Here is a 10,541-nt window from a genome sequence, read left to right as displayed (position 1 = left end):
TCTAATGATCTACCGCACCAAAGTTTAGCACCCTAAGTTTCAATCCTACTCTAGTACGGTAATTCTAAGAATGTAAAGACAAGAATTGAATTGCTCAAAAGCAAATACTCAAAGTAAAGAGAGGAGAAGGAACGCAGTGATGTTTTGTCAAGGTATCGGAGAGTCGCCACTCCCCACTAGTCCTTATTAGAGCACCCGTGCAAGGGTGTAGCTCCCTCTTGATCTGCGCAAGGATCAAGTGCTCTCTACAGGTTGATTCTTCAACACTCCATCACGGTGAATCACCCACAACCACTCACAACTTGAGTTAGGTCATCCACAAGCTCCGCTGGATGATCACCAAACTCCCAATCACCACAAAGCTCTCTAAGTGATGGCTATCACCAAGAGTAACAAGCACGAACTCTCACTTGACCACAACAAGCCTAATGAGAAGGATGGATGCACACTTGCTACTCGCCTTGCACTAATAAGGCCTTAATCTTGGATTCTCAAATCTCAATCACCTCATTAGGCTCTTGCTCTCCAAAGCACTCTCAAGGGTGTTTCTCAGTTGATCAAATGGGCCAGAGACCTCTCTTGGATGAATAGAGAAAGTATTTATACCTCCTCATTCAAAACAAACCATTAGCATGTTGCATCAGTGTTCTGCAGGGTGACCAGACGCTCCAGTCAAGATGACCTAATGCTCCAGTCAGTTCTCCCCACCATAGAGCCATTAAGTTGTGCTCGGACTCTGACCTGTGTCTAGTCAGCACTGACCGGATGTGTCTAGTCACGAAAACTGCACTCTAGACCCTTACTAATGTTGACTAGACACTGGCACCTAGACTCTGGTCACTTTGCTGTTCAGTGTCCGGTCAGTAACCGAAACCTAACCAGCGTCCAGTCATCACTGACCGGACGTATCCGATCAGGATTCTCCATCTCTGAAACCTTACTGGAGTTGACTAGACTCTGTCACCTAGCATCCGGTCACATTTCTCTCAGTGTCCGATCACAACCAAATGACTTCTCCTTGATCAAATGAATGGACCAGACTCTACTGCAAGTGTTCAGTCAATATTTGACTCTCCATTCACTTCCAACTCAAAATTATATGTGAATGAAGTTTGCTCCAATTGATCTTAGGGCTACTTCAGAGCTACCTAGTGCTAGATTTGACAAGTATGCACCATAGCTAACCCACTAGACTCACCTAGGTCAAGCTACTAGTTCATACCCCCCCTTAATAGTACGGCCAAAGGAAAAATAAAGTCCTAAACTACTCTAAGTGTCTCTTCAACATCAAACGACACTTAGAACTAGTCCATCCATAACCTTATCATCCATCCTTTAAAAACCAAAATGATTTTCATCATAGGGGAATGACAACCATGATTGCCCAATCAATTGCCATAACCATGACCTAACTTAATTGTCTCTGCAAAACACACGTTAGTCATAGTAATCATATATTATCATTAATCACCGAAACCCAACTAGGGGCCTAGATGCTTTCAAAGAGAATCTTGAGATATTTAGTACAAACTCCTAACCTTGACTTGTGGTATCCTAAAGGCTCTAGGTTTGATCTACTTAGGTATTCAGATTCTGATTCGCCGGTTGCAAAGTAGATCGAAAAAGCACCTCGGGAACATGTCAATTCTTTGGACAGTCCCTAGTGTCTTGGAGTTCTAAAAAGCAAAATTATGTAGCCCTGTCCGCCGCCGAAGCCGAGTATGTTGCAGCCGGTGCATGTTGTGCTCAATTACTTTGGATGAGGCAAACCCTTCAAGATTTTAGATGTCACTTCACCAAAATCCCACTCTTGTGTGACAACGAAAGTGCCATAAAGCTCACCAATAATCCCATAAGCCACTCAAGAACTAAGCACATAGATATCTGACATCATTTCTTGAGAGACCATGAAACCAAAGGAGATATCAAAATTCGCCATGTGAGCATTGAAAAGCAACTAGCCGATATCTTCACTAAGCCTCTCGATGAGTCAAGGTTTTGTGCTTTGCGTAGTGAGCTAAATATACTTGATTCTCATAATGTGGTTTGAACTATAGCACACCTTGATTGATGAACTAGCATGGATAGGAGAAATGAATTGAAAAGGTTTAAATATTGTGCTTTAAAATGATATATCATAAGAAACAAGTGCATTATGATCATTGTTTGTATTGATTAATTGCTGCTGATCATAGTGTGCTTGAGATATGTGTCCATATCCTATATGTATATAGCTATTTAGTTAGTAGCTAAATCTTGCTATTCTATGGAGCGCTGCAGTGCCATGCCTGCCTTGCGGCAGTGCTGCACTACGATAGTGCCGTGTGTGGCGTATGATAGTACCGCACTTTGAATTTCAATCGAAATTTAGCCCACGACAACAGTTACCATGGGGGTCCATTTACTCTACTCTTTTCTTCTAGCCCTAGGGTAACCCTCTCCTCATTCACCCGCCACCGCCGCACCTCTCTCCCCTCTCTTTCACATGCCTAGCCACCACCGCACCATTGCTGTGCTGCTGCTTCTTCTCCATGTCACAAGAAGCCACTGTAGCTTGTGGACGGAGCCATTCTCTTCCTTTCCTCCTCAATCCACAAGAATCAAGGTGAAACCCTAACCTAATCCCGATCTATATCATGTAGTTCTATTTTTGTTGGAAGATGGTTTCTAGTGACTGCATGATTAGGGTAGAAACTAGTTTGATGGATGAATTGAATCAAAACAAAGATTCATGGGTTGAGCCTCATATGTACCTGCGGCAGTGCCACACTCAATAGAATGAATGTGCAAATACAGATGTTGTTCCATCGATGACTCTTTGTTTTAGTTGGATTTGTGCACCAGATTTATTTCTATCCTAAATATGTAGCTACTTTACCTACATTGTAGACAACTCCATGTATTTGTTTAGGTTTACTCATTCTAAGATTGTCTAGTGGTTTAGGAGAATGGTTGAGAAATAGTCTGAATAGTTGAGAAGAAATGAATCGTGGGAGAGGTGAAGCACTAGGTGCGGCAGTGCCACTCCTAGGGTGCGGCAGTGTCGTATCCTCTGACCAGATTGGTTCTGAGTGCTTTCCTAACCTAAGATTTGAATAATCTCATCTATCCAGAGTGTTTTACAAGTGTTCTTCTATACCCCTTATGTACAGTTTCTCATTTAGACCTATATTTATTTGCATAGATGGCCTCTAGAGGTGATGATGACTAGAGGGGGAAGAGGAAGATGATAGAGCCTCATGACAAGCAGATGCCTCATTGTGATCGTGGTAGGACCACAGGGGGTAGCAGCAGTGCAACAGGTAGAGATGTTGCCTGAGATAGGGGGAGGAGAGATTAGATGATCTAGGATGAGGAGAACCTGGAGAGGGCTAGCCGCACCATTCCTCTAGGTGCTTGCCTAGATACTCCACCTCATCTTGAGGAGTTTGATAGGAGCTACATCAGAGAGTATTCTAAGGATGTTGTTATGAGGTGTCCTTTTGACACATGTCCTCATCCCATGCTCAATTATGCAGGAAAGCTAAAGATGGTGGAAGAAGCACGGAAAAACAATCCCTTTGAGCAGCCAAATGATTTGGGGATTGACTATAGGTTTTGGAATGAGTTTCATTCTAACTTCTATGCATCTGTGAACTTCAACTCCAAGAAATCCAAGGTTGTCAAGATGCAATATGTTGATTGGGAGGAGATAAAAGGAAAGAATGAGCCTGAGTTTAATAAGGTGATCAAGGCTTGTGAGTTGTTTGGCCTCACTGATATTATGAGCTTTAGATATAATTGGAATGAAGAAGTGCTAGCCCAGTTTCATTCCATTTTCTTCTATAGCATCTACACTGATGAGATTCACTGGATAATTGAGGGACGGCATTATAGAGTTGATTTTGTGACTTTTAGCTAGATCCTTGATTTTGGAGAGGAGAAGCGGCATTTCACTTACATTCATGATGAGGATAGAGCTAAGATCTATGATATTGCCTATATGTGGATTGATAGGAGAAGTGCAGATGGGAAGGTCAGTGGCCTAAAGAGCTATTATTACATTCTAAACAATTTGATCAGGCACACTATCAATCCCAAGGATGGAGCAGCTTTTGATCTTAATAGATATGTGTGGAATGTGCTTGCTAGATTTGCTCCTGGAGGTCATAGGTTTAATGTCCCTCGCTTCATGTGGCATGAGCTGAGGAACGCCATGGAGGATGGGAGAAAGGGGATACCCTATGCCCCCTATCTCATGTTTATGATTGAGAGGATCACTGGCTATAGATTTGAGAAAGATGGTCTTCACACCATCTACAAGATTGAGAAGACCCGAGGAGCAGGTGCTAGCAGGGCAGTGAGACGCTCTCCATCAGTTGTGGATGTGCCTAAGTCGTCCCGCTCTAGGCCTCGCAAGGAAAACAAAATGGAGAAGTTTGGGAGATGGATTAAGGCCACTTTCACCACTTGTACCTATGCAGCGAGGACCGCATATGAGGACTGGTTGGAAAACCGTGAAGCCAACCGAGAGGCTAGAGAGCGTGTAGGGCTGCCACCTCCTTTTCCAGTTTAGTCACCGTGGAGGTTTGATGATCTCCCTAGCCTTTCTGAGATAGATTCAGAGGATGAGGAGGAGGAGAAGGAGGAGCAGGAGCAGCCAGATCTTGATCCTTATATGAGTTTGAGGTCCACCTTGTAGTCCATGGGGAGGAGCACCAGGAATGAGCGCCACACTTCGACCACTCATCACCAAGAGAGGGCGGTGGTGTCTTCTTCTTCTTCCTCCTCCTCCTCCGACGATGATGATGGTGGAGAGGAGGACATTGTAGGTGCTAGTGGAGTTGCTGGTGGGGATGACGTCGATTGGGACACCATCCAAGAGGATGAGGAGTGAGTGTTGGTCTTTCTTTTTTTCTTCTCTTTTTGGTGCTTTATGCCAAAGGGGGAGAAAATTAGAGAGGTCAACAACTTTATCGACGCCATGGAGAGGAGATTGCTGCAGCTAGAGTCATGTTGGTACCCATTTAGAGTAGTCTTCGTTAGGTGAGAGTTTGAGAGTCCATTAGAAACTCAATTTATGTAATAATGCTACTTAAGTACTTTATATATGTGTAGGATATGAACATATATTAATCTATATTATCGCTTATGATACAATTATGCTAGAATGTATATATTTATATGTATCACATGTTGTGTGGTGTCTGTTATGATCTGTGCTGTTACAACAAGTGCGGCAGTGCCGTACTCTAGTGCGGCAGTGCCACACCCAACTATAACAACAAAACATGTTGTGCATAAACTATCATTCGCATCACATTTTATATATCTGACACAGTATGCAGCACCCCACAGGAGCATGGATGTAGGAGAAGCCCCATCACTTTCACTAAAATGTGAATTTTGGCTTCTTATGCTAATTTGAGAATTTAATTATCTATTCACACATTTAGGGGGAGGCTCTACACCCATAGCTCGAAAAATCTAAGTATTTATTTCATATCTTTTGTAAGCTCTAATTGGGTTGTCAGTAATCACCAAAAAGAGGGAGATTGAAAGTGTAATCAAGCCCTAATTGTGGGTTTTGGTGATAATCACCACGCCATTAGAGAACTAATGAGATTTATCGAGATAACAAGCAGGAAATTTATATTCGAGGATGCTACACGAAACAAAGAAGCCCCCAATTACAAATGTTGATGGCTTCAAACTCAAATGATGTTTAAATTTTTTTATATTTTAAATTTGAGTATAGGAAAAACCGTACTATAAAGGGGGACACAATGCTTAAGCTAACATGTGCTGCCAAGTGCTCAAACATACATATGCATCCTTAGATTCACAGCCAAGATAGCCTAAACTTCACTCTTACCCTTGTTGTCTTGACTGGTGCGGCACTACCGCACTTAAAGAGAGGCACTGTCGCACTTAAGCCGTGGCACTGCCGTGACTTAAGTGATCGTTGGGGTTGAAGGGGTATTTATATCCTTCCCGTTCCTCCCCAACAGTCATCTTCTTCCTTCTGCTCATTCCAGCTCATCCAAAATAGAAAAGGAGTTCTCTCTCTCTCTCTCTCTCCCTCCATTAGTGACCTTAAGCCCTCAAGCAAATCCTTTGATTTTTCCATCAATCCTTGAGAGAAAAGGGTCTAAAACTCGATTAGAGAGCAGCTCCATTGATTCCTCAACTCAAAAGAGCACTTGGTTTACGTTTTGGCCTGCGGTTGTGTTTGTTACTCTTGAAGCTTGGCTCCTAGCCGGCTAGAGCGTCGCCCGTGGAGCTTGCCAACTTGTGTGGCAGCCCCGGGAGATTTGTAACCATCTCTTGAAGCTAGTAAACTCACCCCTCATATCAAGAGTTAAGTTCTTGACTTGAGAACGAGGAAGGGTTGGAAAGCCCTAAGCCTTAGTGGCTAACCTCAACAACGTGGACGTAGGCAAGCCTTGATGGCGAGCCGAACCACAGAATAAATCATTTTGTCTCTTGTGCTTGATTTATATTACTTGCATGTCATATTGTTGTTGAGGTGAATTCTAGGGTTCCTAGTTGGTCTACTTGTGTGTGGTGTTCCTACTACTTCTAACTCTCGATCTGTGACTATCATACTTGCAGTAAGCTGAGAAATTTCTCCGATCTAAATTTCCGTTCACTGATTTTGAACTATGACTCAAAGTTGTCTGCAGGTGCGGTAGTGCCGCAGGGTAAAATTAATAAAAGTTTGAGTGTTTGTTTTGACAGGCCTATTCACCCTCCCTCTAGGCCAACCAAAGATCCTACAGAGACACATTGGGATAGGATGGACCAAGCCAATGTTTAGGGATGGTACGATCCTTACTATTTGTTTGGTTGAGAGAATGGAATGACCCCTATTTTGTGTTTGGCAGGAGGGATGAAGAGAAATGAGATGGATGGAGTTTTAACACCGTCATCCACAGTCTATGGGCCCCACATGTCAATAGTGGGCCCCACTCGACCGACCTTACCTTCTTCCCCTTTCCTAGGCCCGCATGCACCATGGCTGCCTGCCCGACGCACCACTGCCACACGCGCCGCCACTTGGCCCACCGCCTAGAGCTCGAGGACGCCCGTCGTGTCGCTCCACACTCGAGGACGGATGTTGCTCCACATCGACGAGGATGGCGCGAGCTCGACCATGTTCCACATGCACCATGATAAATGAATCTCGACCGCAGGCACCTCTCGGCCTCGCCCCCATGCGCCGCATCGCCTAGGTAAGGCTGTTGTGAACTCGAGCGTGGGGAACAAGAGGCCGCCGCAAGATTTAGCCATCGAGAGTTTGGCTCCCTCCCCACAAGGCCTGCCCGCGAGCTCCTACGCCATGAGGTGGAGCATGGAGAAGACAAGGATGTCATGGAGTAGATGAGGGCAGACGAGCTACAAGACAGGCGATGACGTCGTCGAAAGAGGGTTGCCGCATCCGCTCGATTCCTAGGAGCGGCGACGTCCCGCATCTGAGGGGAATATTCCCCTTAGGAACGGTCTCGTCTCTGGTTGACCTCAAACCAACCAAACACGCGCTTAGAGCATTTCTAGCAGGAGCCCTTAAATCAAAACTAGGAGTTTTGATTTGAGGGCTTCCCTCAATTTTGAGGGTTTGTTTTTTTACATTTGTTCCAGCAGAAGCCATCAAATCCATCGTACAAGACAATGACACATGGGACCTACCTATCATCATATTTTCTTTCTCTTGTCTACCGAGATCATGAGGACGAGCCACGTTGGCTTCGCTAGGGTCAGGCAAGTTCACCCGCGCCGGTCAGGAGTGTCGCATGAGTTCTCCTGTGCTAGGAGGATTCGCACCGGGGAGGACTCAGCGTCGTGGCCGCGGGTCAGGCGTCCTCCTGATGCCAGGGAAAAGGCCATGGGCTAGAGTCCGTCGGCCAACGCTATGGAGGAGGCCGTGTCTCCAACCACCGGAGAGGAGGAAGGCTGCGCGTCAAGAGGTGCCAGGGGGAAGCACAACAGGCTCTGGCAATGAGGATTCCAGATGGAGGAGGTAAACCGCTAAAACCGAAAAGTTGGGGTCTTCTCTAGGGTGAGGGCTCGAGGGATGAATTTGAGGTCCTCCTACTTTTGAGGATCTAAGTAGAGGCCGTCTCGTTCCACAAACCAAATGACAGACGAATGCTACATCATCATAGTTTTTTTTTGTCTTCATATTCCATCCTTTTTGGTTTCCATTCGGTTTTAGGCCTAAGATAAAGGCAGAATGCATCAGCGATCTTCCACCTGATCTATACCCAGACTTCTAATTTCCTTTACTCCTTTAACAAAAGAAAAGCTGATTTTGCACCTAATTAATTGATCTGACTTTTCGAAAAGCGAAAGCGAAAGGCGAATTAATAATGGTGCTAACCGAAGGCCAAGTCGCTAGCCGAGCTGGAACCATACGGTTTCAACTTTTAAAGTTCAAATCCAAAGAACAATGGCGGTCAGTGTGCCCCCTGAATGATTCCGTTCTCACGGTCATTGGCTGTGAAAACGATCAAAGTTCAAAGACACGAGAAAGGTTTCAGGTTCGGTTCAAACTACTCCAAAGGCAAAGACTCAGGCTGGCACCATTTTCTGCTGGGCTGCTATACGTTACCTTGGCTGGGAACAAAGGCCAATTGGACTCGAGAATCAACGCCACGCCTCACGGTAATCCAAAAGTTGACACCCCATGTTCCGCGGCATAAAAGATCGTGTTATTTTGACTTAAGACACCGCGAAGCATGCATAGGAGTATATACATGGAGAAAGGAGACTAGCCATGCTTGAATTTGAACAGGGCTTGTGCTAAATTTTGGTCAAATAGAAACACATTGGTTGGACCGTTGGGGCACGTTTGAACTGCAGCCTTTTTTCTTGATCCAGTTACCGCGCGACGCCATTGATGTGTCTGCCAACACGTGCTCTTGTTCTGTCGTTCTCACCTCAACAACTCAAATTTAGCAAGACCGCAACACTGCTTCAGTAGTAACGTAATCCATTCCTGTAATATAACACACATCCAGGCATTCAAATTATACTCAAATACTACTTGCATAAATATGGTAGATATTACTTGCTATTTATGAATCAATCACTATTAATCATATTGATGATAGCCTCTAATTTAGAAATAAACTGAAGGCATATATCCTTTGCGTTTTCTCTTAATCTGTCATAAAATCTCTAGAATGCACTGTATTAAAGACAAAGGGAGTACTTCCTCCGTCTCAGAATAAGTGTTGTTCTTGCTTCTCGAGAAGTCAATTTTTTTTTTAACTTTGACCAAATATGTAAGAAAATATTAATGTTTATAACAGATAAGTAATATCATCAGATAGATCGTTAAATCTATTTTCATAATAAACTTATTTGAAGATACAAATATTACTAATATTTTCTTGAAATCTTGTTAAACTTAAAAAAGTTTTACGGGTATGAATACCATAGCTACGCTTATTTTGGGACGGAGATAATAAGTGTCTAAAAAAATTTCACACAGATTAAGGACACTGACAAATATACGTACCCTCGTCTCCTTTCTTTTCTCGACGGATATCTCTTAAACCTAGGACTTAGGAGTTATTGTTTGCATGGATCCATGATTGGTTTCCGTATGAGGAGGTGATGTTTCATTTTATGTAGAATGTTTTTTGGACAAATTATAAATTTTAGAAATTATTTATTTCGAGACAGACGTGCCTCGAATTCCATGCAAGGCCATGTTTAGATTGCAACTTTTTTAACTCGATGAATAGTACCATTTTCGTTTTATTTGACAAATATTGTCCAATCGTGGACCAACTAGGCTCAAAAGATTTATCTCGTGATTTTCAACTAAACTGTACAATCAGTTATTTTTTTTACCTACATTTAATGCTCCATGCAAGCGGCTAAAAATTAATGTGATAGAGAGAGAGTGAAAAAACTTGGAATTTGGGGATCATCTAAACAAGGCCCAAGTGTCTATTCTCGAGAGGATCCGAGATTCCGAGAGCTTGGCACTTTGGTAGCCAGGCTCCAAATGCCAGCACCTATACAGATACAGTGAAAGTAGCCAGAAGCATGCATACAGATACGGACATTCGGGCCTTTTTTTGGCGTCTCTTATCTCTCGAGTCTGGACCAATACTCCTAAATCACACTACTCGAGTGTCAGTGGCTGCTAGCACACGGCGGTGCCGGTGCCGGTGCCGGTGTCCTCTTTGCTCGCCATTACCAATCGGCAGCTTTGCCACGATGGCTGTAGCCCCTTGGATTTCCTGCTGGTCCTTGCGGTTTTCTCCTTGCCAATGTCCTATTCTTGTTCTGGGACACGACAATTCAGTTCAGTCCTTGGTGTTGCTGCCCGTGATACACTGTAGTACTAGGATTATTACACCGTTGCCACCGTTGGTGCGTTGCCAAGGCCGGCTGGATTCAAACATGGCCTGTTCGTTTGGTTTATTTGGTTTATAAACTATAGTTGAAAGTACTGTTGATTGATTTTGTGGGTGAGAAAAATAGCTGATAAGCCATGATTTATAAGGGCTGGTACTTAACTGGCAAGATGAGTGGGCTTTACTCAA

The sequence above is a fragment of the Miscanthus floridulus genome, chromosome 2 (assembly GCF_019320115.1).
Source record: "Miscanthus floridulus cultivar M001 chromosome 2, ASM1932011v1, whole genome shotgun sequence".
NCBI lineage: Eukaryota > Viridiplantae > Streptophyta > Magnoliopsida > Poales > Poaceae > Miscanthus > Miscanthus floridulus.
The sequence above is the reverse complement of the archived record's forward strand: the minus strand, read 5'-3'. Positions refer to the sequence as shown.